The sequence below is a fragment of the Opisthocomus hoazin genome, chromosome 15 (genome assembly GCF_030867145.1).
Source record: "Opisthocomus hoazin isolate bOpiHoa1 chromosome 15, bOpiHoa1.hap1, whole genome shotgun sequence".
In the NCBI taxonomy this organism is placed as follows: Eukaryota; Metazoa; Chordata; class Aves; order Opisthocomiformes; family Opisthocomidae; genus Opisthocomus; species Opisthocomus hoazin.
In genome coordinates this window covers 24565803-24592413 of record NC_134428.1, presented here as the reverse complement: position 1 = coordinate 24592413, position 26611 = coordinate 24565803, and the positions used below count along the sequence as shown (strand labels likewise).

At 56.0% G+C, this 26611-nt stretch overlaps 1 protein-coding gene across 3 annotated transcripts in view; it reads right to left on the bottom strand.

Moving 5' to 3' along the window:
* The window catches only part of LOC142363321 (uncharacterized), a 46544-nt gene that overhangs the window by 8761 nt on the left and 11172 nt on the right, over nucleotides 1–26611 (bottom strand). The window contains exons 8-14 of one of the 3 annotated variants that reach the window (XM_075436992.1): nucleotides 14919–15036; nucleotides 13519–13730; nucleotides 12819–13022; nucleotides 8147–12341; nucleotides 5815–7689; nucleotides 2001–5721; nucleotides 679–931 (exon numbers count right to left, since the gene is read on the bottom strand). The gene's annotated coding sequence lies outside the window, so the exon portion shown is untranslated. Of the gene's footprint in view, nucleotides 1–163; nucleotides 932–2000; nucleotides 5722–5814; nucleotides 7690–8146; nucleotides 12342–12818; nucleotides 13023–13518; nucleotides 13731–14918; nucleotides 15037–26611 lie in introns of those variants that run through there. The other 2 variants (XM_075436989.1, XM_075436990.1) reach the window with 2 other exon arrangements.

Here is a 26611-nt window from a genome sequence, read left to right as displayed (position 1 = left end):
CTTCTGGTCATAAAATTTTACTTTCATGTAACAGCATGAAATCTGCACAACCGGAGCAGGGGTTTTTAATAAAAGGCAGAGCTGATGTAATATCCGAGCCAAGGTGTTTTTCTAAGCCAGAAGAAGAGAGACAGAAACACAGAAGGAAAATAATTTTCTTGAATTCCTTCCAGAAAGGAATTTTATTTAGCTTTCCTTTAACCATGCTGAAATTCTCCTTCCTCTTGTTGCACAGGTTTCCCCCCCGAAAGGCTGTCCCCCTTCACCTGAGCGTTAGTGCCAGCAAATCCAAGCCACTCACTTGTTTTTGAATCTCACCCCTAATGCGTTTAAAATGTTTGCACGCTGAGGAACAGAGCGATTTTCAGCCTGCACTGGGCTCCACCTTGCCCCGAAGCCCAAACCCCCGCCGGCCCCGGCCTCGGAGGAAGATGCAAAGCGTCTTGCACCCAGGATAACGTTCCTCTTCCAACCCCCGCGAGGACGGAGGGGAAGGGCTTCCCCGTGTCCCAGACTATGAGGTCTGAAAAGAGAATAACGTCTGCTAAACGGCCAGAAACAGCTCTCAGCTCAGTGAAAAATGACTTCCAAACGCCCTCTGCTCTGGGGATTTTATAAGGGAAGATGGATCTTTCTATCTGTTTTCCTTTCTTCTTCATTTTTCAACTCTTGACCTACACTGCGAACAGAAACCTCCCGGGTGTGAGCCTTCGGCAGAGGAAATGCTTCCTCCAGTTCATTCGTCTTCGGTGGTGCGTGCAGCTGAAGAGACGCATGTGGCCGAGGAGATGCTGTTCCCAGCCCTGCCCATCCTGCCACCTCTGCCCCGGTGCCGGAGGCTTGGATCTGCAGCTCCGTTCGCAAGTAGGAAAGCAGCCTTGGCCCCACTGTTGGGCAGACACGCACCCAAGACAAGGAGATGCTGATCTGTCTAAAAAAAGAAGAGGTTTTGGTATTTACCTGGGCATGAAGGACCAGATCATAGAGCTGGGAAGGGTACTGTCGGGCACAGCCTCCCAGACGCCGCGGGTCCCAGCAGAGCTGCTCTGGGTAACCCACGTGGCAACCCCGGTTCAAAGCATCCCTTCTCTCAGGCCAGAGCGTGACACGAGTCGCAGATTTCAGACATGGATTTTAAATGCCTTAATGGAGTGTGGCCAGCAGGTCGAGGGAGGTTCTCCTCCCCCTCTGCTCTGCCCTAGTGAGGCCCCATCTGGAGTACTCTGTCCAGTTCTGGGCTCCCCAGTTCCAGAAAGATGAGGAGCTACTGGAGAGAGTCCAGCGCAGGGCTACGAGGATGATGAGGGGACTGGAGCATCTCTCCTGTGAGGAGAGGCTGAGGGAGCTGGGCTTGTTCAGCCTGGAGAAGAGAAGGCTGAGAGGGGACCTCCGAAATGCCTCTAAATATCTGCAGGGTGGGGGTCAGGAGGACGGGGCCAGACTCTGTTCAGTGGTGCCCAGCGACAGGACAAGGGGCAACGGGCACAAACTGAAGCAAAGGAAGCTCCAGCTGAACAGGAGGAAGAACTTCTTCCCTCTGAGGGTGACGGAGCCCTGGCCCAGGCTGCCCAGGGAGGTTGTGGAGTCTCCTTCTCTGGAGATATTCCAGACCCACCTGGACACGGTGCTGTGCAGCCTGCTCTGGGTGACCCTGCTGTGGCATGGGGTTGGGCTGGGTGACCCACAGAGGTTCCTTCCAACCCCGACCATTCTGTGATTCTGTGAAAACCTGTGATTCCCAACTCAAGTCTCAAGGGCAACAGATTGCCACAAGATGTTCTTGCTTACGGCATCGCTCATGGTCATTGGAAACCACCACGGCAACGGGCCCAATGGGGGAAGGGTGGTGTGGCTTGCAGCACCCTGCTTGGGAGATAATCCAAGCTGGATGATTGGGAACCAGTGCCTAAAGTTTTCTGGATGAGGAAATTTCTGCTGAGCACGTTATTTGTGATTAGGGTGGAAATAACTAAAATGGCAGAATTCCATGTAGTTCAGACCTATGGGAGGTTCTTCGCTGCATCTTGGACAGCCCCAAACACACATTGACCTGGATGTTGTCCCCCTCCAGGCACAGAGCGAGGCTGGAGAGGGAAGGAAGGAGAAGTGGTGAAAACCTACCCCAGCCTTTCCCCTCTCTTGGTTTGGACGTGGGGCCCTTATTTGCTTACTGTTTTCAGAGTATCTCAAGCATGACCATGGATGGGGACCTCTCCCCAGGGTCTGGCAGAGCCACTCCACGCAGGCAGCCCAGGTGTCCTGCACGGCAAATGGGGAGCGACTGATCTCCAGGAAAGCGATTTATAAGCAGCTGGTGACCTGTGGAGCTGAAAGCCCAGCTGGACTTGTTCCTGGGCCACAGCGTGGAGCTGATGGCGTAAGCAGGGAGAAGCGCAGATGTGAGGAGTGCAAGGACAGCAAGACGGATGATACCTGGGCACAGGGCTCATGCAGCTTTGGCTCTCTGGTACACATACAGCGTGACTCCCAAGCTGGATGAAGAGAGGAAGAGTCTGGGGGCAGCAGTTCCCATCCTCACTCCAGATTACCTTCACGGGGAGATGGAGGTGAGGTGGGACCACATCCTTCGAGTCTGGCGCTTGGGCCAGCAGCTCGTGTCCCTCCTCAACTGGAAGATGAACAGAAATGTCTTTGCAAGTTTTTCTGCTTTACGACAGTTGCTGAGAGGTTGTACGAGATGGTGCTTAGCTAAGCCCACAAAATGGACTTTCCACAGCCAGGAAAAGGAGGCTTCAGATGTAAATTTAGGGAGGGAGAGAGGCAAAATCCGTAGACCTCATTATATTTCAGTGCCACAGCTTCTATCTTGGACTTTGCTGTCCATTTAAGAAGTATGAGATTTTAGTCCCAAGTTTACGAGTTGGGCCTGTCTCCTTAGAAAACATAAAATTGAAGAAAAGAATTTTTATAGGACAATTTGTTGCTCTCCATGAAGGCTTGAGAAAGCCAAACTGCACGGCCTGCAGGGCTGCAGCTCTGGTGTGGAAATGGATACGGCAGCGTCCCGCCTGCCCGCTCCCTCTTTCAGCAAGAAGTTTCAGCAGCCCATGCTCCAGGGGAAAAAACAACTGCCGCTGTTATTCTTTATGAAGGCAGCAAGAGGGCTGAATAAAAGAGGCTGCATCCAAAGCACAATGTGAGATGAAAAAGACATCCAAGCTCCATGGCGCTAGATAAAACAAAGCACACACAAAAAGAATCAAATGCTGAAATATGTATTTCTTGTGGGTATGAATAGAACTGTCTATGTTTGCCTTGGAGACAGGGGGAAGGAGGCCAAACGGTTTAATCTCAGCAGGTATTGCTTTTCAGTACAGAGACATCGAGCAATTTAAAGACCTCCTGCCAGGCCATTTCAGCAGTCGCACAGCCCCGCTCTCTCCGAGCCGCTCGGCGCTGGCCCGTGGAAAGGTCACCTCCACTCTGCAGCCCACGGACAGGTAGATGCTCGCACGCCTCTTGCCCTACCGCAGATGTCAGCAATAGGAAAAGCCCAACAAGCTCAAGGTAGAACATCAGCCATCTCCATGAGCTTTACCCAGCCTTCGCCCCGCTCTCCCCAGCCTGGCTCCCACCACTGGGCCATGCCAGACCGTCTGGTGCGTCCTCATATCTCTGAACTCGGGGGCTTTGGAATGAAGGGTAGGTAAGTGGGATTTGTTCTGGTGGGTGTAAAGCACTGGAGCTGGGGAGCAAACAGCCACTATCACTGGAGCACACTGACATCTCTAGGAGTCCCATAAGGAGCTGCTCAGCGGTGGCCCGTGGAAAGGTCACCTCCACTCTGCAGCCCACGGACAGGTAGATCCTCGCACGCCTCTTGCCCTACCGCAGATGTCAGCAATAGAAAAAGCCCAACAAGCTCAAGGTAGAACATCAGCCATCTCCATGAGCTTTACCCAGCCTTCGCCCCGCTCTCCCCAGCCTGGCTCCCACCACTGGGCCATGCCAGACCGTCTGGTGTGTCTTCATATCTCTGAACTTGGGGGCTTTGGAATGAAGGGTAGGTAAGTGGGATTTGCTCTGGTGGGTGTAAAGCACCGGAGCTGGGGAGCAAACAGCCGCTATCACTGGAGCACACTGATATCTCTAGGAGTCCCATAAGGAGCTGCTCAGCGGTGGCCCGTGGAAAGGTCACCTCCACTCTGCAGCCCACGGACAGGTAGATGCTCGCACGCCTCTTGCCCTACCGCAGATGTCAGCAATAGGAAAAGCCCAACAAGCTCAAGGTAGAACATCAGCCATCTCCATGAGCTTTACCCAGCCTTCGCCCCGCTCTCCCCAGCCTGGCTTCCACCACTGGGCCATGCCAGACCGTCTGGTGCGTCCTCATATCTCTGAACTCGGGGGCTTTGGAATGAAGGGTAGGTAAGTGGGATTTGTTCTGGTGGGTGTAAAGCACTGGAGCTGGGGAGCAAACAGCCGCTATCACTGGAGCACACCGAGATCTCTAGGAGTCCCATAAGGACATGCAGGAACCAAGACCCATGGATTTACGTCTTCATAAATCCACGAAACAAACACAAAGAAGAGCTGGCTTTTCACGCAGGATAAAAGTGGACATAATAAAAAACATAAAATGCTCCTATTTAAAAAGAAAAATAAAAAATTTCCAAGCTGATTTCCAGCCTTGGAAATCCAGTGATGCTACTGCCATCCGGTTTCCTCCCTCCAAGCGCCCTCGCCCACTGCCGTCCCCGGGGCTGTGCATGAGCACGTTTCCCTTCGCGGCTCTGCTCTTGCCCCCGTACTCACCACGCACACCAGCGTGCATCTGCCTCGAGCCGTTTGCACGCCGTGCTGGGGTGGCTGCAAGATCATAGGAGATCATCAAAGGGGTGAAGGCAGAAGGTCTCCAGGTGTGAGGGTGGGGGAGCAGGTGCCCTGCACATGTTTTCCACGCATTTGGCTGGGAACTGTGATGAGCTCACCTGAGAAGAGCCCTGCAGATGCCGAGCGCACCCAGCTGCTTGCTGGCAGGTTGGGCACGTCCAATTCTGATGTGCTGCACCCTCGCAGAAGGCGCATGGCTGGATCAGTTCACCACCGTCTGCATCTGCTTACCTCATCCCGGACCATGTTACCAACTCCCCTGGCTCTGAGCAGCCCATCCAGGAGGATGGGGCCAAGCTCTTTTCAGTGGTGCCCAGTGACAGGACAAGGGGCAACGGGCACAAACTGAGGCACAGGAAGTTCCGTCTGAACATGAGGAAGAACTTCTTCCTTCTGAGGGTGACGGAGCCCTGGCCCAGGCTGCCCAGGGAGGCTGTGGAGTCTCCTTCTATGGAGATATTCAAGACCCGCCTGGACAAGGTCCTGTGCAGCCTGCTGTAGGTGACCCTGCTTCAGCAGGAGGGTTGGACTAGATGACCCACAGAGGTCCCTTCCAACCCCTACTATTCTGTGATTCTGTGATTCTGTGATCCACGTGCAGAAATTCAGTGCCCGACAGTGATGGAGAGCAGAAGCGGTTGATGAATGACATTAAGCGCAGGAGGAGGTGGGAGATGTTTCCTAGCTAATCTGTTCCTCCTGAGCGAGGCTAGACCTGTTCCAGCGTCTCCTCTCTGATGGTTTGGGCCAGCCTGTTACCCAGCCTTGCTGCTGTTCATCTCCATTGAGAAGCCAGGTGGTCCAAGGAGCACCTCCATCCTCCGCGGGCATGTTGCCTCCAGTACCACCCACCAGTTCCCTCGTGCTCTGAGGATGAAAATATGGTTTTAATAATGTGTCCATAAATCACTCTGTCCGTAGCAGCTGATGTGAGCAGTGGTGCTGGGAATAGGCCCAAACCTCCTAAGTGCAGGAGAGCCCACGCAGTCAACCCCAGCTCCCGTGCTGTGGACGATGGCCCCTGTCAGCCCATGTCTTGCGGCATGAAGGTGGTCACCAATGAGACCCAAGGGCAGTGGTTACCACCGGGTGCAACCCACTCTCCAGGGAAGCAAGGGTGGGATCAGAGCCCCAAACAGAGGTATCTGGTGCTGTGTGAGATGCTCTGGGGTCTCAGGGCAAACCATGGGGTTGCCAGGACCTACGGGACACGGAGCCTGCTGGAAGAGCAGCTGGAGGCCAGCTGGGGTCCTGCTGGGCACCTGAGTGGCACCAGGCACCTACCTTCCTAATATATACTTACAAATACCTGCAGGGTGGGGGTCAGGAGGATGGGGCCAGACTCTTTTCAGTGGTGCCCAGCGACAGGACAAGGGGCAATGGGCACAAACTGAAGCAGAGGAAGTTCCGTCTGAACACGAGGAAGAACTTCTTCCCTCTGAGGGTGATGGAGCCCTGGCCCAGGCTGCCCAGGGAGGTTGTGGAGTCTCCTTCTCTGGAGATATTCAAGACCCGCCTGGACAAGGTCCTCTACAGCCTACTGTAGGTAACCCTGCTTCGGCAGGAGGGTTGGACTAGATGACCCACAGAGGTCCCTTCCAACCCCTACCATTCTGTGATTCTGTGATTCAGGCACCCAAAACATGCCAAGGTCTTGACATAGGACCTGGGTCTTGGTCGTGACGTCAGCTATTAATACCACATGGGGATCACCCTGCAGCGACTCTACCTGTGCATCCTTGGCCGTCAACAGACCTGTGCTCACCGGTGCCCGGGCAGGGTCACTGCTCTTACCGTCCCTCTTCTGCAGCCGAGGAACCGGAGTACGCAGAGATGAAGCAACCCAGCCGTGTTCCTGGGGGTCTGGGCGGTCTGCGGTCTAACACAGAGCACTGCACCGACAGCGTCCACACCTTGGACACGTCTTCTCCCCATCTGCAAGACCGTGGGACAATCCCGCTTTCTCAGCAGCAGCGAGGGCCGAGAAGGAGATGCTGCTTAGCAGAGATGGCACGTGCTACCTGCAGTGGCAGCAGAAATCACTGAAGGCTGGCTAAAAAGAAATGTCATGTCAAAATGACCGCATCCACATGCACTTTTTACAGCCCTCCCCACATTTTTGTCACGGATTCCCCCAGCGGAGTCATGCTGGCCTCTGACAGACACAGGATACGTCTCATGACAGATTGATTGTTTTCAAAGTATCCTGTTCTCCAGCTCTTAATAATTTGTGAAGCTCATTTGCAGCCTTGGAAGCTGTTAGCCAGCAACTCTCTGAGTCTGCAGAGAGTTTGCAGCCTGTCAGGCTCCCCTGTCCCCGAGCATCCATCACACTCACACTTCACTCCTGCTCCAACGCTGAACTAACAAGCGAGACCACTGCACCCTCCGGAGCCGGCAGTACCCCCGGCCGTACATCAGGACAGTTCTCCAGCAAATAAACTGGTTGGGATGACTTTTTTCCTGCTCTCACAATGGACAATTTCAGATTTTGAGCATGGGTTGGGTTCAGAGCAAGGGCTGCTATGAAGAGCGACAGCCCATCTCTGCTGCCCGGACTTTCCCATTTGCTCTTTTCGTTCCATCTTGCACTCAGCAGCGATGAGACTTTTCTAGCAAGAAATTAAAAAAAGGAAAAATATCACAGAAAAGACAGATACCTGTGGCACAGTTTTGGAGCGCAAAGCCCCTTTGCTGCCCGTACAGACGTTTGAAGGGAAGGAACCATTCCCAGATTGAAGGCTTTGACTCTTCCCAGACCGTTTCTTTGTCTCCGAGGAGTGACGGGAAAAGCAGCTGGCCGGGCGCGGGGTCTTCGCAGCGGGGCTTCGCCTGCTATCAAGGCAACAAGAGGGGTTTTCACCTGGTGCTGGAAACAATGCCATCCATAGAAGCTCACATTGTTACCTTGACATTTGGAAGCAATTACCTGCATGTTATGTAAAACTTTTATTAAACGACTGGAGAAATTCGGTAATGTGTTAATCATTGGGTGAATGACATCTGCTTAATACCAGAGATTTTTGAACTGCAGGAGAAGGGTTCAGCAGTTCAGAATGATTACCAAAACATATTGCTCCTTTTTTCGTTCTCCTACGTGTTAATTTTTCAGATTTATTATCTTAGGCTCCTGCGTCTAGTATTTTCACTACATGTCAACATCTGTTACATCTCTGCATTTCGCAGCTCTTTAGTCTCTGCCCCACGAAGCCTTAGGCACTCGGATGAGAGACGCAGCCAGCTCTAACCCAGGGCTTATGCAATTTTCCAAACTAATCCAAAGGACAATTACCAGGGAAATGTGGCTCACGGAGGCGTATCTGGCATCAAAAAAGGCATCGGTAGGTGGACTCAAACCCAAAGAAACCAGGCAGATCTAAAGACAAATTTGGCTGTCAGGACAAGACTTGGAGAGTCTGGGGCGCTGGCTCTTTGGGAAACATGTGGTGGGTGGGAGTGTGTCACGGAAAGACGCTCGGTTCGCTCCCACTCCTTTTACTCGCTCATGCAGACCTGGAGTCGCTCCGTTCAAGCCATAAAATCCTCCGGGGATGCTCATCCTTTCAAAATGCAGAGTGAGGAAAGAAGGGGTGTGCTGCCCAAGCTGCTGTGGCCAAGAGGCTCTGGGAGCGGCTGCTACAGACATGTCCACGGAGATCTGGGACCTGGCTGGGACCCTGGGCTCCAGGCTGGGCTCAAGCGCCAGCCCCTGGGCAGAGGTGGGAGACTGGGCACTGTCTATAATAAACTCACAGTCCCTTAGGGCTAGGATTCATCCTGCTTTCTCTTTTTTTGGGGGAAGGGTGAGGCTTACAAACATGGTGCCAACATTTCTCTGCTGCTGGTAAAGTCTTTGCCCTCGCCCCCGACTCCTCTCTGCCCTGGGACTGCTTTTGCTGGCAGACATGGGAGAAAGTCTGTGTGGAAGCAGAGTCTGCCGCGACGGGGCAGGCAGGAGCCCTGCTGCCCGTGGCCTCGGAGAGGCAGCTCTTACCCCATGGGAACCCAGCCACCAGCTCCTCCACGGGGCACCTCCTCTGGGGACAAGCCGGGGTCCCATCAGCTCCTGCAGACCCTGCGCCGAGTGGCCTCAGCCCAGATTCCTCCCGGCTGCGTGGGAAGATATTCCCCCTCTCTCCCAGAGATGAAGGCTCCTGGATGGGTATTCCCTGTGCTGGGTCAAAGCTGGTGGTCCCAGGGACCAGCACCCGGCGCTGCTGGATGGGTGCATGAACAGGCAGCTGCCCAGCAGCCAGCAAAACCTCTCTTGAAGCCGTCAGGAGAAACACGGAGCATCCCGCCAGGCTTCTGTTGGGCTTCAATCCTGCGCTGGCCCTGCACAACGGATTTCACCCTGCATGTATTAAATATTGAAGTTAACCTGGAGCAGATCAGCGTGGGACAGCTGAGCACGGGCAGGTGCTGCAGGACGGGTTCGGGAGCGGTGGGAGGCAAAGCGCAGCTGCCGGTCTCAGGGCATCGGTCGACGGAGCCACGATAGAAAAAGTTCACCCTAACGTGACTTAACAGAAGATCTTTTTGCAGGTGATGTCCATGCACTGCCCTGGATCATACTGCAGAAGAAACTCACATTAAATAGGAGCCAAACGCTTTCTGCTCCCAACCGTCAAGCCACGTTTCCAATTTATGCTTTTTTTATTATTTTGTTCCCTTCACTTGTGATCTGCACCCCCTCCCCGATAAAAATCACAGCTCCCATTTATCATTTTCTCTCGAGGGCTGCTATAAATTCGGCTGCGCCCCGTCTCTCCCGCTCAACACAATGCAAACTCTCCGTCCGCCTCCCTTGTCGGCTGTGTTATTGCTGTAACCTTACACATCTCCCTTCCGCCTCCCCTTTTGGTTGGGGGGGGGGGAAATAAAAAACAAAATAACCCCCCAAAGTTTTCAAGGCCATCTCCAAAACCGCAGAACGGCTGCTGCGACACACAAATAAAACTGGCAGTTTTTAACAGGGGAGCTTCCTGCTCGGGTTTGTTTTTTATAAGCGGCTTTCAGTAGTTAGCGCCAGCTTGGCCAGCCCGGCAGCGAGACCCGCTGCCCTCCGAGCCCCCGGGACCGGGGCCGCGGCGGGAGGGCTCCTGCCCGTCTTGCTCCCCAGCCGCTTCGTGGCTTCGACTCGCAGAGGGTTCGCCTCGGATTTGGGGACGCACAGGGAAGAACGAGCCTCCGGCGCTCCGCTTCCTGCTGCCGCGGTGCCGTGAGCCCGAAAACACTCACTCCTTCTGAACTCCTGCCTGGAGTAATTAAAAGAAATCATAAAAATGTGGGAATGGCTGTATTTCCCCCAGGCTTGCAGGCCGGTATCTGTCCTCTGACGGTGGCCAGCGCGCTTCAGAGCCCCCCTGCCCAGGGCTGGGCTGGGATGAGCTTCTGCCTCTCCTCGAGCGGAGCCCGGCTGGAGGGATGCTGGGAGTTGGCCAGGAGCCGTTCCTGCTCTCCAAAATCTGCTGATGGAAACAAAAAGTTGTCCTGCTTGTTGAGATTTGTCGCATTTTGTCAAAAAAATTCTTTTTCCCTGTGTCGGAGCACAACTTTTCGAAAGTTTTCCCATTCACAGGAGAAAAGGTCAAACATGGAGCATCTCCCCTATGAGGAGAGGTTGAGGGAACTGGGCTTGTTCAGCCTGAAGAAGAGAAGGCTGCGAGGGGACCTTAGAAATGCCTACAAATATCTGAAGGGTGGGTGTCAGGAGGATGAGGCCAAGCTCTTTTCAGTGGTGCCCAGTGACAGGACAAGGGGCAATGGGCACAAACTGAGGCACAGGAAGTTCCGCCTGAACATGAGGAAGAACTTCTTCCCTCTGAGGGTGACGGAGCCCTGGCCCAGGCTGCCGAGGGAGGCTGTGGAGTCTCCTTCTCTGGAGATATTCAAGACCCGCCTGGACAAGGTCCTGTGCAGCCTGCTCTGGGTGACCCTGCTTGGGCAGGGGGTTGGGCTGGGTGACCCACAGAGGTCCCTTCCAACCCCTACTATTCTGTGATTCTGTGATTCTATGGGGTGGTCGGTACCCAGCACGGGAGCTTTTACGCCTGGTTTTGAGGAGGAAAAGAAGGAATTTTTGCAAGAGTTCATGGCAAGCGTCTTCCAAACCTGAGCACGAGAAGGGAAGAAGATTAATGCTGACATGAAAGTGTAACCAACGGGCAGGAATTTTGGGGAGACTCTGTTTTAGTCTTTCTTTTTAAATCCAGCACGTACAGATGCTGCTCTCTACCTAAACTTGATTTTAAAGCGCTAGGCTCTGGCAGTAGTTCTCCTACGGCACAAATGTGTGACCTTGGATGACACCGATCTGCCAAAAAGGAAGGGGAAAAAAAAAGGTGTTGCTGATATTTATTTATTTTATGCTCTGATTCCTCATTCATCATCAGGTAAATTTGCTCTTGGCAGCACCGGCAACTTCCTCCAACGCAGCCAAGGTGACCACTAAAATTAGCATCAAATCCCAGTAACACTTTACATCATGTACACGTTATTTTTCACTGGACATAAATTGTGAGGTGTTCTGCTCTTGTTTTGAATCCCCAGAGAATCAGGTCGTTGCTCCGGGCATCGCTCCATGCCGGGGACGGAACCGGCCGATGCAACCAACTCCGAACGTGGCAGTTACATTTTTTTGTCTCACTGGAGAAATTTTATCAGTCCTTGCCAAGATGAATTACTAAAACGGCTGAAGAAACAGCACTGACTGAGACCTCAGACAGTAAAACACCATTTTCATCCTCTCTCATAAATTTTTTGCTTAATGAAAAGTCCTCAAGGAGCACATTTCTCGGTCAGAGCCAAGGAAAATCAACGTGTGCGTGGTTAAGCCGTGAAGGCGAACGACCCTGCCCGCGTCCCGGGGTTCTTACACATCTGCATCTCCACCCTGCCCGGAGACCTCCCCGCCTCGTCAGCCCCAGGGAGGGGAGCAGAGGGATGCTCTGGCAAAGGCAGATTTTGCATCCTGCTCGTGCCACGCCGGGAGCGTTCAGTCCCCGCTTCCAGACTGCTTTAACAGAGAGCTGGGCAGAAGATGCAGACTTCTCCTCAGCAGAATACAACGTTGTTTGCCTGTGGTGACTGTGAACACCCTGCAGCGAGCAAGATGGGGCAGCCCGGGGTGGCCGTGGGTGCCTGGCAGTCCTGGACAGACGGCCACATCCCTTCTCATCCCCAGGCAAGATTTTGAGCTGGAGAAGCAAAGCAAGGGAGGTAGCGCTAGTGGAAGGTGTTAATGAAACGCTCGTAAAGGCGTAGCATCATCCAGGGACACTCACAGTTTGCTGGGCCAGGGTCCTGGTAGCCGTCAGGTTGGAGAGACTGAGGGTGGGGGCAGGTAATGGGGCACCCGGAGTGCCCGAGTCCAAGGAAGGGAGTCATGCCTTGCTCCATGACTGTGCAGGATCCAGTACGTTGCAGAGCTCGTCCTTGTCCTCCGAGGAAGCCGCAAGCACGAGAATGGGGAGGAACCCCATCAGCTATGGGAAGATGGAAATTCCCTGCAGGGGTGGCCAGCAGGGAGAACACCCAAGACTGACGCTCCCCAACAACTCCAGGCATCACCCGGAACAATGAATGATCCCCATCCTTCCTGAGCCATGGTGGGACCTGCTGGGGAAGACCGGAGACCTTGGGGTGTCACCCAGGGAAATGAAATCCAAGACAGGGTGGGACCACTACCTACAAACACTGATGAGCAGGAAAGATCTGGTCAAACTCCAGCGCTGGCATGAGAAGAGAGGAGGAAAACACTGCCCACGAGTATACTTAGGCTGGAAAATCAAAGGGGGTTTCTAATCATCTACAGAGAGGCCTCCTGACAGAGCTGGGAAGACCAGAAACCTTAATGGAACTGAAAATGTGCCTTGATTGATTTGTGAAGAGGATCATGGCAATGGTCAGATGTGAGGAGCCGGGGAATCCCACCCGGTCCCACCACATGTGCTCCCCCGTACCTCTCGTGTGCCGGCCGGCAGCCCTCCTCCTCTCTGCACCATCTGCGGGCACCCAATGGGCAGGACGGGCTCTTCTCAGCTCTCACCACATCAGGTTCAGACCAGCCAAATCTGTCTCAGAGCTTCCTGGACGCTTCTCCACCTGCAACCCCCTCCCCGGCCACCTCTCCTTGTCCTGCTGCCCTGAGAGAGTCCAGCGCAGGGCTGCGAGGATGAGGAGGGGACTGGAGCATCTCTGCTACGAGGAGAGGCTGAGGGAGCTGGGCTTGTTCAGCTTGGAGAAGAGAAGGCTGCGAGGGGACCTCATAAATGTTTATAAATATCTCAAGGGTGGGTGTCAAGAGGATGGGGCCAGACTCTTTCCAGTGGTGCCCAGCGACAGGACAAGGGGCAACGGGCACAAACTGAGGCACAGGAAGCTCCAGCTGAACAGGAGGAAGAACTTCTTCCCTCTGAGGGTGACGGAGCCCTGGCCCAGGCTGCCCAGGGAGGCTGTGGAGTCTCCTTTTCTGGAGATATTCCAGCCCCGCCTGGACACGGTGCTGTGCAGCACTGTGCTCTGGGTGACCCTGCTTGGGCAGGGGGTTGGGCTGGGTGACCCACAGAGGTCCCTGCCAACCCCTGCCATGCTGGGATTCTGTGAAACCAGGAGCAGCCCTGGGTGCCCATCATGGTCTCGAGGATCTCCGAAGGTCCTTACCTGCATGAGGGCTATTGGGACCTGAGGAGAGAGGTGGGGAGACAGGAGCCATGTCCTCATTGCTGGTGGGGCATCCAAAGAAGGCATCTCCCACTCATCCAGAGCTGCTTGGTCTCCATGTGGGCTGTGCCTGGTCTCCACCAGTATCACCGTGTGGTATTTCAGTGCTTCACCGGTGATGTCCCTGTCCATGAAGACCACCTTCCCTCTCCCTGAAAGCCAAAGGAGGGACAGGAGGGGAGGGGAGGGGACAGTAGCACCAAAGTGTCAGGAGCAACTGGAGGGGCCACGTTGGTGGGCAGGAACACCCACGGTGCCAGGCCCTGCCTGCACCAAAAGCGTTCTGGACCAAGAACCAGCCCTGAGCACCCAGAGCAGCCCCAAAAAGCCCATCACCGGGGCTGGGGGTCCCCAGCGGGTGCCTTTAGCTGGGCAGAAATGCCAGTGCCTGCTGCAGCGGGGTCAGGATTGCACCCAGCAGCGGGAGCGCAAAATAAAAAGTTAAGCGTGATGCTGAGGATCGTTATTTTTTTAATAAAAATGAAAGCCCAGGCAGCAGGGGAGGGGGCTGCCAGCCGGGGCGTGTGGGCAGGGGTCTGTCACGCACATGGCCATGCCCGCCCAGCTGCCCATTTCGTGGTGCCAAAGGGGGCTGGGGGGGGGGGATCGGGCCGTGCTAGAGGGCATTGCCACCTGCAGAGGATGACGAGGGGGATGTGGAGGATTTTTAAAGGTGCCGTGATAGCCCACCCCTGCATCGTGACCTCCGCCGGAGTGAGCAACCAAGCTGCTGTTATGAAAAAAATTAATATATATCCCATCTGCTGAGGCTGCAGAGAGACGCTGCGTGAGAACGGCCGGGTGCGAGACTCAAAACTTTGCTCTCTGAATACTGCAAACGCAGTTTTTCAACCCAAAGACACTCGGCCTTGCACCGGGTCCGAACGCAGCCAGGGAATTCCGGGGCTGGAGGTGGTCAGAGCTTCGGAGGGTGCCGCAGAGCTGGGCGTCCTCCTCTGGATTTCTCCTCCACAGGCGGGATTTTGGGATTTGAACCAGAACAAGCAGCATCCCTACGAGGGGAGGAAGGCAGCGCAGGGGCTGCTTGCGGAAAAGCAGTGGAGCCCGCGCTCACAGGCGAAAAATCGCTTGTTAGAGAAACCAAAGGAGCAGAGGAGCAAGCCCTGCCCCTGCACCGCGTCCTTCCCCGGGAGCAGCCGGCACCGGATGGGAGCAGCTCCGATTTCCACGGGTGAAGCCGCCGGGGACGCAGACACAGAACACAAATTCCCCGGCTGGAGCTCGGCCAGGACCCCAGGGCTCGGCGCTCCCGGCCCCGGCTGCAAGTGCCACCAGGCTCCTTGCCACGAGGTGGGCAGGATTTGGGTTTTACATCCTACCTGTTTGTAGAGGAAAAGATTAAAGCCCTTGCGGACTCTTTGCGAAATCCCCGGTAGCAGCAGCTCTGGTGACTGGAGTCAAATCAATTCCAGACCGAGACCTTCCATTAGTGGAGACCTTTTAGGGAAAAAAAAGGGGGAATATTTCATTTGCTGCCCTGAAATGGCGATTTCCAAGTTCCCAGCGCCGTCGGTGAGGGCTGGAGAGGGGTCTGTGGGCTACAACACATTTCTGAGCGACCTGGCTCATGTCTTTCACCCCTAGCTACAGAAGCGGCCATAAAGGCCAAAGGGACAGAAAAATCATCCTGACTGGCATCACACGGACACCCTGTCTCACCTGAGCTGCCCCTCCGGAGCGTGGGGCCGTCGGGAATAGCTCTAGGTCAGGCTGGTCCGAATCCGAGGTCTCCCCGGGGAGCTCGCAGTGTGGGTGAGGACCTACTCCACGGGGACCCAGTGGTGGAGCATCCGCTGGGATATCCGGAGACGGCACCCCCCACCCCAGACGAAGCCAACCCCAAACTTCCCAGTGTTTGTCCTGATTAAACAACCTGGCAGGAAACAAACGTCCCAGCCACCTCGAGATGCCTTCAGAAAATGCTTTCTTCAAGGGGAAAGGGGTGATTTTAGCAGGAAGAGCTGAGGAGCGCAGGCAGAAGATGTGAGGTCTCCTTAGAAGCCACGTGCTCCTTTTGCTGGTTTGAGACCCAGCGAAATCGGGAGAAACAGCTTTTTGGGGTGGGGACCACCACAGGCATGAAGTCCTCCTGCCCCTGGCAGCCTGGCGCACCTCTCCACCCCCAGCGAGCAGATATTATCTCCGAGAGATTTATTTCCAGTCTTCTTTTCAAGACATGATGTCAGGACTGTAATAACCTGACTAAGGCGAACCCTGGATGGAATTACTATTGTGTTTATCAATTTTCTTTTCTCCCCTCGTCTCGCTTCATCGTGGAACAGCGCGATGGAAAAGTCCTGTTAGACCAACCTGCCTCCCAGCCAAGGCAGGACTGATCCCGACATCCACCGTCTTCTGTTTCATCCAGTCTATTTTTAAAAATATCCCTAGCGACAAGACTTCTTGAATCACAGGAGCGAGAAATGGAAAAGACCTATTAGATCATGCGGTCTGTCTCCTGGCCAGCGCAGGCTGTTCCCTGCAGCCCAGTTCTTCGCGTTTTCGCTTCCACCTTGCCCTCCCGCGGGAGATTATCCTGCTGGCTAACGGATCTCGCGCTTGGGTTGGCTTGATGTCATGCTGGAAGGCGAAAGGACTGGCCTCAGCTGACTGAAGGTGCTTTCAGCCTGGTCTGCGGGATGGGAACGGGGCGAGCGACCGGGCTCTGCCCTGCTCGGACCCCTGCGATGCCCCCGGGCAGGGCACACGGGACCACGCGGCCGGGCATCGCTCGCCTCGGCCGCTGGCAAGGGCCCCGTCCCGCTCCGAACTCCTCGCGTTTCCCCACGCTGCCGGCTCTGGGGCTTACGAACAAGATGGAGACACCAACCCGGGATGGGCTAATTAGCTCTGCAGCATCGCTGCTAATTGGTTTTCAGGCAGAAATGGCATCTGCCTGCAGACATCCCCACAGCAGACAGAATCACAGAATCACAGAATAGCAGGGGCTGGAAGGGACCTCCGTGGGTCATCTAGTCCAACCCCCCTGCCGAAGCAGGGTCACCTACAGCAGGCTGCACAGGACCTTGTCCAGGCGGGTCTTGAATATCTCCAGAGAAGGAGACTCCACAGCCTCCCTGGGCAGCCTGGGCCAGGGCTCCGTCACCCTCAGAGGGAAGAAGTTCTTCCTCGGGTTCAGCTGGAGCTTCCTCTGCTTCAGTTTGTGCCCATTGCCCCTTGTCCTGTCGCTGGGCACCACTGAAAAGAGCTTGGCCCCATCCTCCTGACACCCACCCTGCAGATATTTGTAGGCATTTATAAGGTCCCCTCGCAGCCTTCTCTTCTTCAGGCTGAACAAGCCCAGTTCTTGTTCATAAGCCCCAGACGAGTGCCTGCTGCCTCCCGCACGGCTGCGAAACCCCGCGCAGAGCCCCAGCACCATCCCTCAGCACCACGGAGGGAGCTCGGGTGGGTGCTGGGGGCCCGTGACCCGCCGGGGAGCGGCGCAACCGACGAGACCACACCACGAGGTGCCCTCGATCCCTCGGGCGCAGGGTTTTCGGCTCCAGCCCAGCCTTATCTGCCTCGAGTAATCAAAAATAATTGGTTGCTCCCCAGTGGGCTGATCTAATAGCAGTACGAACAAAGTTATTTTGCACAGTTGTTCATGAGTTCATCTCCTGGAAAGCCTCAGCCCCAGCTGTTGCTGTGCTTTTGATTTAAAAAAAAATAAATATTAAAACTCAAACTGGGGATTATCGGGGCTAAGCACGTCTCAGCCCTCCCTCCTCCCCGTGTCAGGTGCCCGGCCGGGCGATGAACCGCTCTTTGTGCGCGGCTCCCTCGCCCCTTTCTCTCCGAATTGGCACCATCGCCGCTGCCATTTGGCAGCTCTCCGCGGCGCGCCGAGAGCGGGGTGCTGGCAGCGCCGGGGCGGCTCGCCGGTGCCGGGGCCCGGCTGGCGGGCAGCGGCGGGTTTCGCATGCAAATGGTCGCCGAGGCCTCCGGCCAAGCCCGTTCGTTAACGGTCAAGCTATGGGGAGCTGTTTGGGGAGAAGCAAAGCGAATTAGTGGGTGGAAAAAGGAGGGTGGGAGTGGGGATGGGGAGAAACCGTGCGGGTCTCTGAGCACGGAGGTGCGTGGGGACGGTGTGACAATGGGGACCCTCAGCCAACACGAGCGCAAGCCCAAGGTAGCGTGCGGAGGAGCCGGGCAGCGGGATTCTCCCTGCAGCCCATCCCTCCAAAGCAATAACCACCGCTCGCGCTCCGGGGACAGGCTCTGAGCCGAAGGCTGACCACGGGGCAGGGATGTGCCGGCTCCCCGGGCAGGTCACCCCGCTCGGGGCTCCCGGGGACCCTGGCATGACACGTTCCCGGGGTCTGCGGGCGAGCACGGAGCCCGGCTCCTCCTCCCACCCAGCTCCACCATATGGTTTGCTGCTCCGTGGCCGCCTGCCACCGCAGACGGTGAATCAGCCTCGTCGCTCCCGCAGCACAACCTTTGCGGGCTCGAGGCTTTCAAAGCACCCTGGGGAAGGCAGGGGAGCGCAGGACGGGAATGTCCCCTCTCCCCTCCGCCGGGACGAGCCTGTGGCCACGCGCGCGGCGAGAGCCAGAGCTCGGGCTCTGAAAGTCCGCGCCGGAGCAGTTCGTCTCGCTCCTCTGCCTGCCAGAGCAGAGACGAGTTCAGCTCCCACCTCCTGCTCCGGAGGGGTCTGGCCGGGACAACCTGTGCTCCGGCAGCAGCGGGTGCAGGATGGGTGGGAGATGGTGCCTTGACCCCCCCCGACACCCATGCCCAGGACAGCTGGCAGGGCAGGGGACAGCGGTGCTGGGCCTCCCCCCTGCCATCGACATCTGGGTGCACTCAGTCCGGCCCCAGCCCCTCTCTCCAGCACAAAATCCAGCTGGACGCACGTCCCAGCAGCTGGATGGACACCGACGCCGGCACAGCGGGGATGCGCGGGCCGGGAGAGGTGGGGGGTCACCCCCTGCCCACATCAGCGTGGACTTTGCTGGGCTCAAGCTGACTGTGAAACCCCACGCCGAGCCCCTCTGGAAGGGCTGGATGAGCGGCTCGGGCATTCGGAGAAATTCTTGCTGAGGCAGAACAATTAGAGAGGGACTGCGGGGCAGAGATTCGGAGGCGTTCTTGCTGAGATGGGATAATTACAGAGAGGATACGGGTAATAAAGAAGGGTTTCACACTTAACTTTCCTTGTCCAATCAATTAGGTAATAACAGAGTTACTCCATCCATCCGCTTAAGGGGTCCCTCCTCAGTGAAGATAATTTTAAAAGCAGACTGATGAACTCACACCAATAATTTTCCCAACGTTGGGAAAACCTGGGAGCAAGGAGGTGAACAAGGGAGAATGAGACCAAAAGGCAGAAGCAATGCTTGATAACAACAAACCCCGAATATGTTTGAGGCTGCACATGGATCCTGTCTTAAAGCAAAACTACACGGTTGCACGTAAGAAGATGCACGGTTGGAATAACAGTCATCCATGTACCTGCTGAATTAAGATATTAATTCACAGTGCCTGAATCTCCTTCACTAATTCTTTTCCCTGCTCAGAACAGAGCAACACCCTGCCCGAAGCAGTGCAGGTTTCTAGAAGAAAATTTCACCCAGCATCCCCGCTCTCTTGGCTTTCTCGCCGTGGCTCTTGTTTTCCTTTTCAGCATCAGCATCTCAACATCTGGGTCGTGGTGGAGCTTAGAGCTGGAAGCGACACAATATAGCGAGAAAGGATGTTTTTGTGCTATTTCCAACCTTCCCAGAACAGAGAACTTCAGAAACCCCGTTACAAAGGCTGCTTTCTTCCTCTACGCTATTTTGAAAAGATGGGTGAAATCCTCAGTTCTCTGCCTGCACCAGGGTTGTACAAGACAGAGACGATCAAACAGGAGGGGGAAGGGGACGACGAAAGACACGGCCAAGTGGTTTTTTTGGGTTTTTTGTTTGTTTGTTTTAGCTTCTTTTGGTTAAAACTGCAGTTTTGGAGCAACTCCAGCCTCCTCTGCACTTGGGGAGGACGGAGGATCCGAATGATTTACTGAAGATCCTCACTGACATTTTAATTCCCTTTCTTTCCCTCATACTAAAATTTCAGTTTCTTACTGAAATGTTGAATCAAAGCAAATTTTCGGGGCTTCTAAAGAAGCTTCACTCCTCGGCACAGCCTGGGCTCAGCTGGCCAGCAACGCTGGTCAGAAAAACCAGTCCCTCCCAGCATCCCTCCCCACCAGCCAAAAGCCCTCGGCGGGCTCGTGAAAGGGATTAAGGGTCATGACCAGGGTCCCCTCAAACTCTGCACCCGTGGCTGAGGGCGATACTCAGCTCGGTCCCCATTCTCCCACCCATCTGGGTGCTCCCGAGGGTGCTGCACCTGTAGGACGGACCCAGCACCGACACCAAAAGCGCTGGGGGTCCCGCTGCCCTCCTCTCGTCCCGGCCGGGACCCAGAGGTTATTCTGGCTCCGTACGAGCTCGGTTTTGAGCCCGTTCGGGAGGGGGCTGCCAGATGGAGCGGGGCTGCCAAGCCCGATGCAACGCGGTTCTTTCGGGAGGTGGAGTCCGTCTGTGGAGCGCTGGCCTGCGAGATGCATTGGCCGGCGCTCAACTATGTCCCTGTGATCTTGACCGAAGGAAACCTGATGTTTTACCCCCTTCCCCAGATCCCCACGGCTAATCCCCAGCTGCCCGGGGGCAGACCTCCATTTCCCAGCTTGCCTCCAGTTTAGGAACTGGATCCTCTTTGCCTCCCCCCAGCCCGCCAGCAAACACTTGTGCAAAGCAGCTCGTCCCCGCAGGGAAAGCCCCTGGCCTGCTCTCTTCCCCCCGTTTTCGCTCCGAGGTTTTTTTTTATCATACAAAATTGCATCCCACAGCTGCTTAAACCATCACCCAAACAGCATCCGCAGCGCTAAGGAGACACGGACAACACGGATGAAGCCACCCTGCCCGAGCTTCTCGCCCTTCACAGCATCCTCGTGGTGGTACCCGCGCGTCTGGAGCCGGCCAAGCACCCCCATCGCGCCCCAGCCCCTGCCGCAGCCGTGGGACAGTCCCCGAGGGCGCGGGACCCCCGGCATATCCCTGGAGCAGGGGGGTTGGACCCCATTTAGCAGAAGACGGCGCCGCACACCCCCTCCCCGCCCCGGGCAGAGCGGCCGTGTGGTCTCTGCCCGCAGCAACACCATGTACCAAACCGGGCAGGGACGCGGAGAAGGGGAGCGAGCCCCAGCCCAGCCCCGTGGCTGCCTCGGCACACAGAGCTGCCATCTCCCAGGTACCGGCAAATCAGGTGACGTCACTTTTGCAGCACATCTCTTTCTGCAGGCGGCCCGAGAGTCAGAAGAACATATTTTATCATATACATAATCTCGAAGAAAAAAAAAAAAAACCCAAACCCTCATCTTCTAGATTCCCAGACGCTACACTCAGCGTCCTCATGCTACTGATGTAATCCTGGAGCAGGGTCCCCTGGGCTCAGCCTCGCTAAGCCGAAGCTGCACCGAGCTCTCGGCTCCAGGCCCTCGCCGGCACGCGGAGGTGGGCTCGTCTCCCCGCAGCCCCTCGGTGCTGCACCGCTGGCACAGCCCGGGCACCTTTTATGGACCCGTTTATACACTTGTTGCGTGTCTAACTTCACTCGGCACCCACGGGGAACATTAACAGCCCAGCAGAGCTCTCTGCTAATACTGTTCTTGCTCTCCTTCGTGTTCAGCTGCAGTAAAAATTCGCCAGGAATAAAATGACATAATAATAAATAAGAACAAAAGCAACACAGCAGATCCTCTGCATAAGCAGGTACCCACCTTCAACCCCAAAGACTTTACCGTTAGCTAAAAGCAACTGCAAGGCAAGCCCTGAGCTGAGGTACAACAAGTGAAACGCAAGATAAGTCGGTGGCGTGACGCCAGGGTGCATATTTGACCCAAATTGCTTAAACTACAGCTGGTTGAGTGATTCACTGCGTCCAGCCCCATCAATGGGCCTGGCCTGGCTCTCTGTTTGCGACTTGTCTCCGGAGAGACGGAGGGTTTCTTTGTTTTGTTTGTATGAACGCCTTGGTTATTCAGGGAACCGTGACACACGCTGTGGGAACATTGGCCGGCTGCTCCTGGAGAAGATGCACATGGTGGATCCATATTTGGACCTGGCTGCTCGGCTCCCCCGGGACCCCTCCTGCTCTCGCTTGAGCTCAGGAGCATCACTCGTGTCTTTGTGTGACCCATAACTCTGTCCCGCTCCCCAGCTCGCCTGGCACGAGGAGGGCTATGGCCAAGAGAGGTCAATGTGACGCACGGTGTGTGTAGATGGAGGAGAATCACAGAATCACAGAATAGTAGGGGTTGGAAGGGACATCTGTGGGTCATCTAGTCCAAGACTTGGCTGGATCCCAAGGATCCCTCTAGCCCAGTGTCTGGTCTTTGCTGGACAGGCACCACTGGAGCACCAGGAGGGAACAGATGTGGTCAGAGACACCTGAAGTCGGAGAACACCTCCGTGTGTTTAACAGCCCCTGGTCCTTGCTCTACCTTGAACTCCTTGTGCCCACCCTGAAGGAGGTGGGTGGCACAGAGCGGGCCACCTGGTCTACCCAAGGGCAGGTGGACTGGCGGCACAGAAGGGGCTCTGCACCCGAAAACAAGCACCCTAAGGCAGGTTAGCCCCGTACGGACTGGAGCAAAGGAGAAGCACTGGGAATCTGCCCCGACACCCCGACCCTCCACCACACGCTGCCTCCTGCCCGGCCGCGCCATCCTTGGGCCACTGGAGTTGGAGAGGGGAATATTAAATAAACAGAGCCAGGCCCTCGGTGCCCGGCTGCGACGTTCCCTCTGCACTAAAGAGAAACACACCCCCAATACTCAAAATACAAAGTCTCAACCTGGGATCAATTTTTTTTTCTTTTTGAGCCAATTTGTGGGAAGAAAAGTCTGCCCAACTGTAGGAGCGGGTGGAGAAAGGAGATGAAAACAATTAGATACCATCGGAGCGGCCGTTTTGAGCCCTTCCAGGCTGAAAGTGCCTCCTTTCTCCCAATGAACTTTCCACAGCGTGGACTACTGCCTTCAAGGGTTTTGGAAATACAAAGCACAAATATATTCAGGGCTGCTGGAGTTCCCTCGTGTCACTAACGCTGTCCCCAGGCTGTGGGATTCCTGTCCCCTGCACCACAAAATGTCCTTAATGACCGATTTATGCCACGACCATCTGCAGTCCCTCCTGCGGGTGAGGCACAGACCACATCATCCTTGCTCCTTCTCCTTCCGAGCATGTTTTCCAACAGGAGAACACCCTTTTCCTCGAAATGGGAATCTCCTCAGGAAGCAGCCAAGGTCAGTGAAACTCTTCCTTTCTGCTTTGCCACTCAGACCACCTAAAGCTGCACATTTCATTTTCACGGCCAGTAAAACCAGAAGCCAGCTCAGCATCGCTGCCGCAACGGTGGCCGTGGTGGCGAAGCCTCGTCCGCCCTGCGGACTCCCATGCCCGCCAAGGAGCCGTCCCGATGGCTTTGAAGCTGCTTGGGCTTTGCCATGACCATGGGCATCGGGGTTCAGTCCTGACAGATGGGGAGGGAGGGGAAACCCAAGACGCTCGCCACATCCAAGCGTGGCCAGAGGAAGCTTTCAGGGCTCACAAGTGGGGTTGATGGCCGTGGGTTGAGCAGAGGAGCCGGTGGGGAGGTGGGCACGGGGGTGAGCCTCGGCATCCAGCCCAGCCGACCCCGCGGGAGCACCAGCCTGGCCCCAGCGCCGTCTGGTTTGCTTTTTGGGGACGCAGACATGAACCCCCCAGCGCTCTGCGATGGGGCTGAGCCTTGGCCCTGGCAGAGCCCAGCCGCCGTCCAGCCGCCGGGGCAGCAGATGGCAAACTGACACGAAAAAATGCTGGAAATGAAAATGCAGCAAAATGCTACGCAGTTGCCTGTCCCTTTCGATTCAGTTTTTGGTCAACTAAATTGTTATTGAATAAGGCAAGCTGCGTCAAAAATGTACTTTAATGAAGTGCAGCAGGGGCTCTGGCATTATTTCCCAAGCTCCACGAAGGTTTTAATCCCCCGGCTCTCGAAGCCACTGCGCGACATATGCTTTAAAGAGGATATTTTTTGCTCCCTGGTATTTCACGCATGTTATATTTTAAAGACTGCTGCCAGTTTAGTTTAGGCCCAAAATGTTGGTGTCCCTGGGGGGATGGAAGAGGGGGGAGATGCTTCACCAAAGTGATTAAAAATAATCCCAGAGCGAGCTGGGAGGAGGGCGAATGCCACTGCCACGCAGCACACAGCCTAAGTCCCCTCGGTCCCTGTCAACAAGTCTGGAGGTGTCCCAAAAAATTCAGGAGGGATCCGAAAATGGCCAGAGGGGTGATGGGCACCCTCCAGCCCCAGCCTCACCCTCCTGCCCGGCGCTGATCCGGCCGCCGGGGATAATCCCAGGGGACTCCCCAGGCACCAAGAACGGACTTTGCTAATTAGTCCTGGCTTATCTCAAGCGAAGTTTCTGCTCTGTTTGGTTAAGACCGGCCCGGAGTTACTAATATCTGCGGCAGGGAGGAAAAGCCCTGCTGGCATCTCTCTTCTTGCCTGGGAGAGCTGCGCTTGGGGAGATATTAAAGGCTTTTGTTTCCAGGAGCTGTCAAACCCCTCACCTTTCACAAGCACTAAAACGGCCAAGGGAAAAAAATATATGCAAGTGGAATAATAATTTTTAACTCATAAATTTGAGCTCGTAAATCAAGGATTGATGGAGCAGTCGTTGTAACGTCTCGTGAGTTAACATTCGAGGTTTTCTTTCACCTGAGGAAAAGGAAAAAAATACCCAAGTCTCTGCCCTTCCACTCCAGAGATGGCTATAAATCACCTAAATGTTACACTTTTGCTCTTAAATAGACCAAAAGCATGAGCGTGGGGAACAGACAGCGAAACTGGGTAATTTTAAAAGTATAGTCCAGGGAAGAAAGCTTTTTGTTTCTTAAAAAAAAACCCCAACAGACCCGAACCGATCCCTCTCTGCTTTTAAAAGCAGAGGGCAAACGCCGCAGTCCAAGCAGCACAGCCCTGGGGACCGAGGCCCAGCCGTGGTCCTGGTCCTGCCGCGGCGCTGAGCTGGGCGAGGGGACAACGTGGCAAACGGCGGCATGGGCCTGTCTGTCTGCGCCGGCTTGAATTTTGAATTGAGGAAAACAAGAGGAAAACAGAGGTGCGAGGAGAGAGGTGTCACGCACTTGTGTATGGGAGGGACGGAAAGGGATGGGGTGGTACTCGGGTTGAGTGGAGGATCTGGCCACCCGATGTCCCCATCTGACCCCCCGCCGAGCTGGGGACATCACCGCAACACGTGCCGCGACGGCAGACGGAGCCACCCACCCACCATGAGCTCCGCTGTCATGGCGGAAGGGAGACCAGCATAGAGCAGCACTTACCCAAACTGGGGGCACCCTACCCAAACTGGGACCCAACGCACCCCAACTGGAGACGCACGGGTTGCACAAGACCGGAGGCAACAGAAGAGGAGCCCACCCCGGCCGCCCCGCAGAGAGGACATCTGCAGAACCGGGGACATCACCCACCTGCTAATGAAGTCCCACCACGCCAGCTCCTCTCCTGGGAGGGCTACTGGGGGAACATGATGGGAAAAGATGGAGTGGAAAAAATATGGACAGTTGGGCACTGGGCTGTGTCCACGTGCAGATTCCGGCTCTCCCAGAGTTAAAAGATTTCCCCCCCCTCCCCAGGGTTTCCTATGGTTTTAGCAGTTTTGGATAAAAAGGATAAAGCTCAGCAGATCTGAACGTCATGTCCCAAATGCTGAAGGTGCTTTGACCCCCACCCAGAGGTCCTCCCACCTCCATCACCAGTGCACCCAGTCCATGCAACCCTGCTGCTCCCACCCTGGGGCCGCCGCTGCTGGCTCCTGGGGCTCCAGCCCCGGGGTCCAAAGGGTCGCTGCCACCCCCGGGGCCGTCCCCAATCCTGCGGCGAGGACCTGGCGCAGAAGATGCCGAATGGATTGCGATGTTGGGTCGGGGAGGCTGGGGCCGCGTGGCCGGCAGAGTGCCGGGAGGAGGAGGAAGAGGAGGAGGAGGAGGAAGGCATTGGCATGCGGAGCACAAGTGCGTGCGTGGCACTCTCCTCTGCCTAATCCGGCGGGTTCAAAGCAGCCGGGTGCTGCCGGGCGCAGCTGCAGCGTCTGAGCTCCAACAGGTGATGGCTCAGCTGTCCCCGTCCCCAAGGGGCTCTTCAGCCTGGAGGGGGGCTGCCGTGGGGGCCAGTGGGTCCCCAACGCCTCAGCCGGCTCCGTCCTGCCCTCAGCGAACTGCCCGTGCCTCCTCGGTGGCTGCGTGTGGCTTCGTACGGCTCCGTCCCCTCCGTGCCCAGCGGGACGGCACAGCCCGGTGGGACGGGGCATGGCTGCCGGGATGGATCAGTCGTGCAAAAATCCTCCTAAAAAGTGCCCTGACCTGCTGGGAAAGGCAGGACTGACCTGTTCTGCACGGTGCTGGTGGTGTGGAGCTGGCACTGAGACACACGGTCCCTGTCTGGCACCCAGTCCCCTCCCCATAGAGCCAGGGACAGGACGGAGGAGCGGAGACCCCCAGCCCTGGGTGAATTCCCGCAGTAAGGGCGACGCTGCGGGAGCCGCTGAACGGCCCCTCGCTGGGAAATATTTTGTCCCGTCGCTTTTGAAAACCCGTTGGCAAACAGCATCCCTCAGTGCCGCTGCCCCCAGTCCCAGCGCATCCACCAGCAGGACCAGGAGAGACCTTTTGGGCAAATCCAGCCAAGCCTCCGTGCGCCCAGTGAAGCTGGAAGGGTTTTGACTTCTGCTCCCAACTGTCCGGTTCCTGTCCGGAGGCTGCACCAGCAGAAGGGACCATGTCCCACCCACCCGGTCAACACGGAGCGATGGGCAGGGGAGTGTGGCAGAAACGCTTGTGCCTGCCCAGGGCATCCTGGCCAAAATCTGCACCCGTGGCAGCCGCCCCGGGCTGGGACAGTGGCGTGGGCAGAGAGGGGCCGTGGCCGTACTTGGCCCCACGAGAACCGCAGC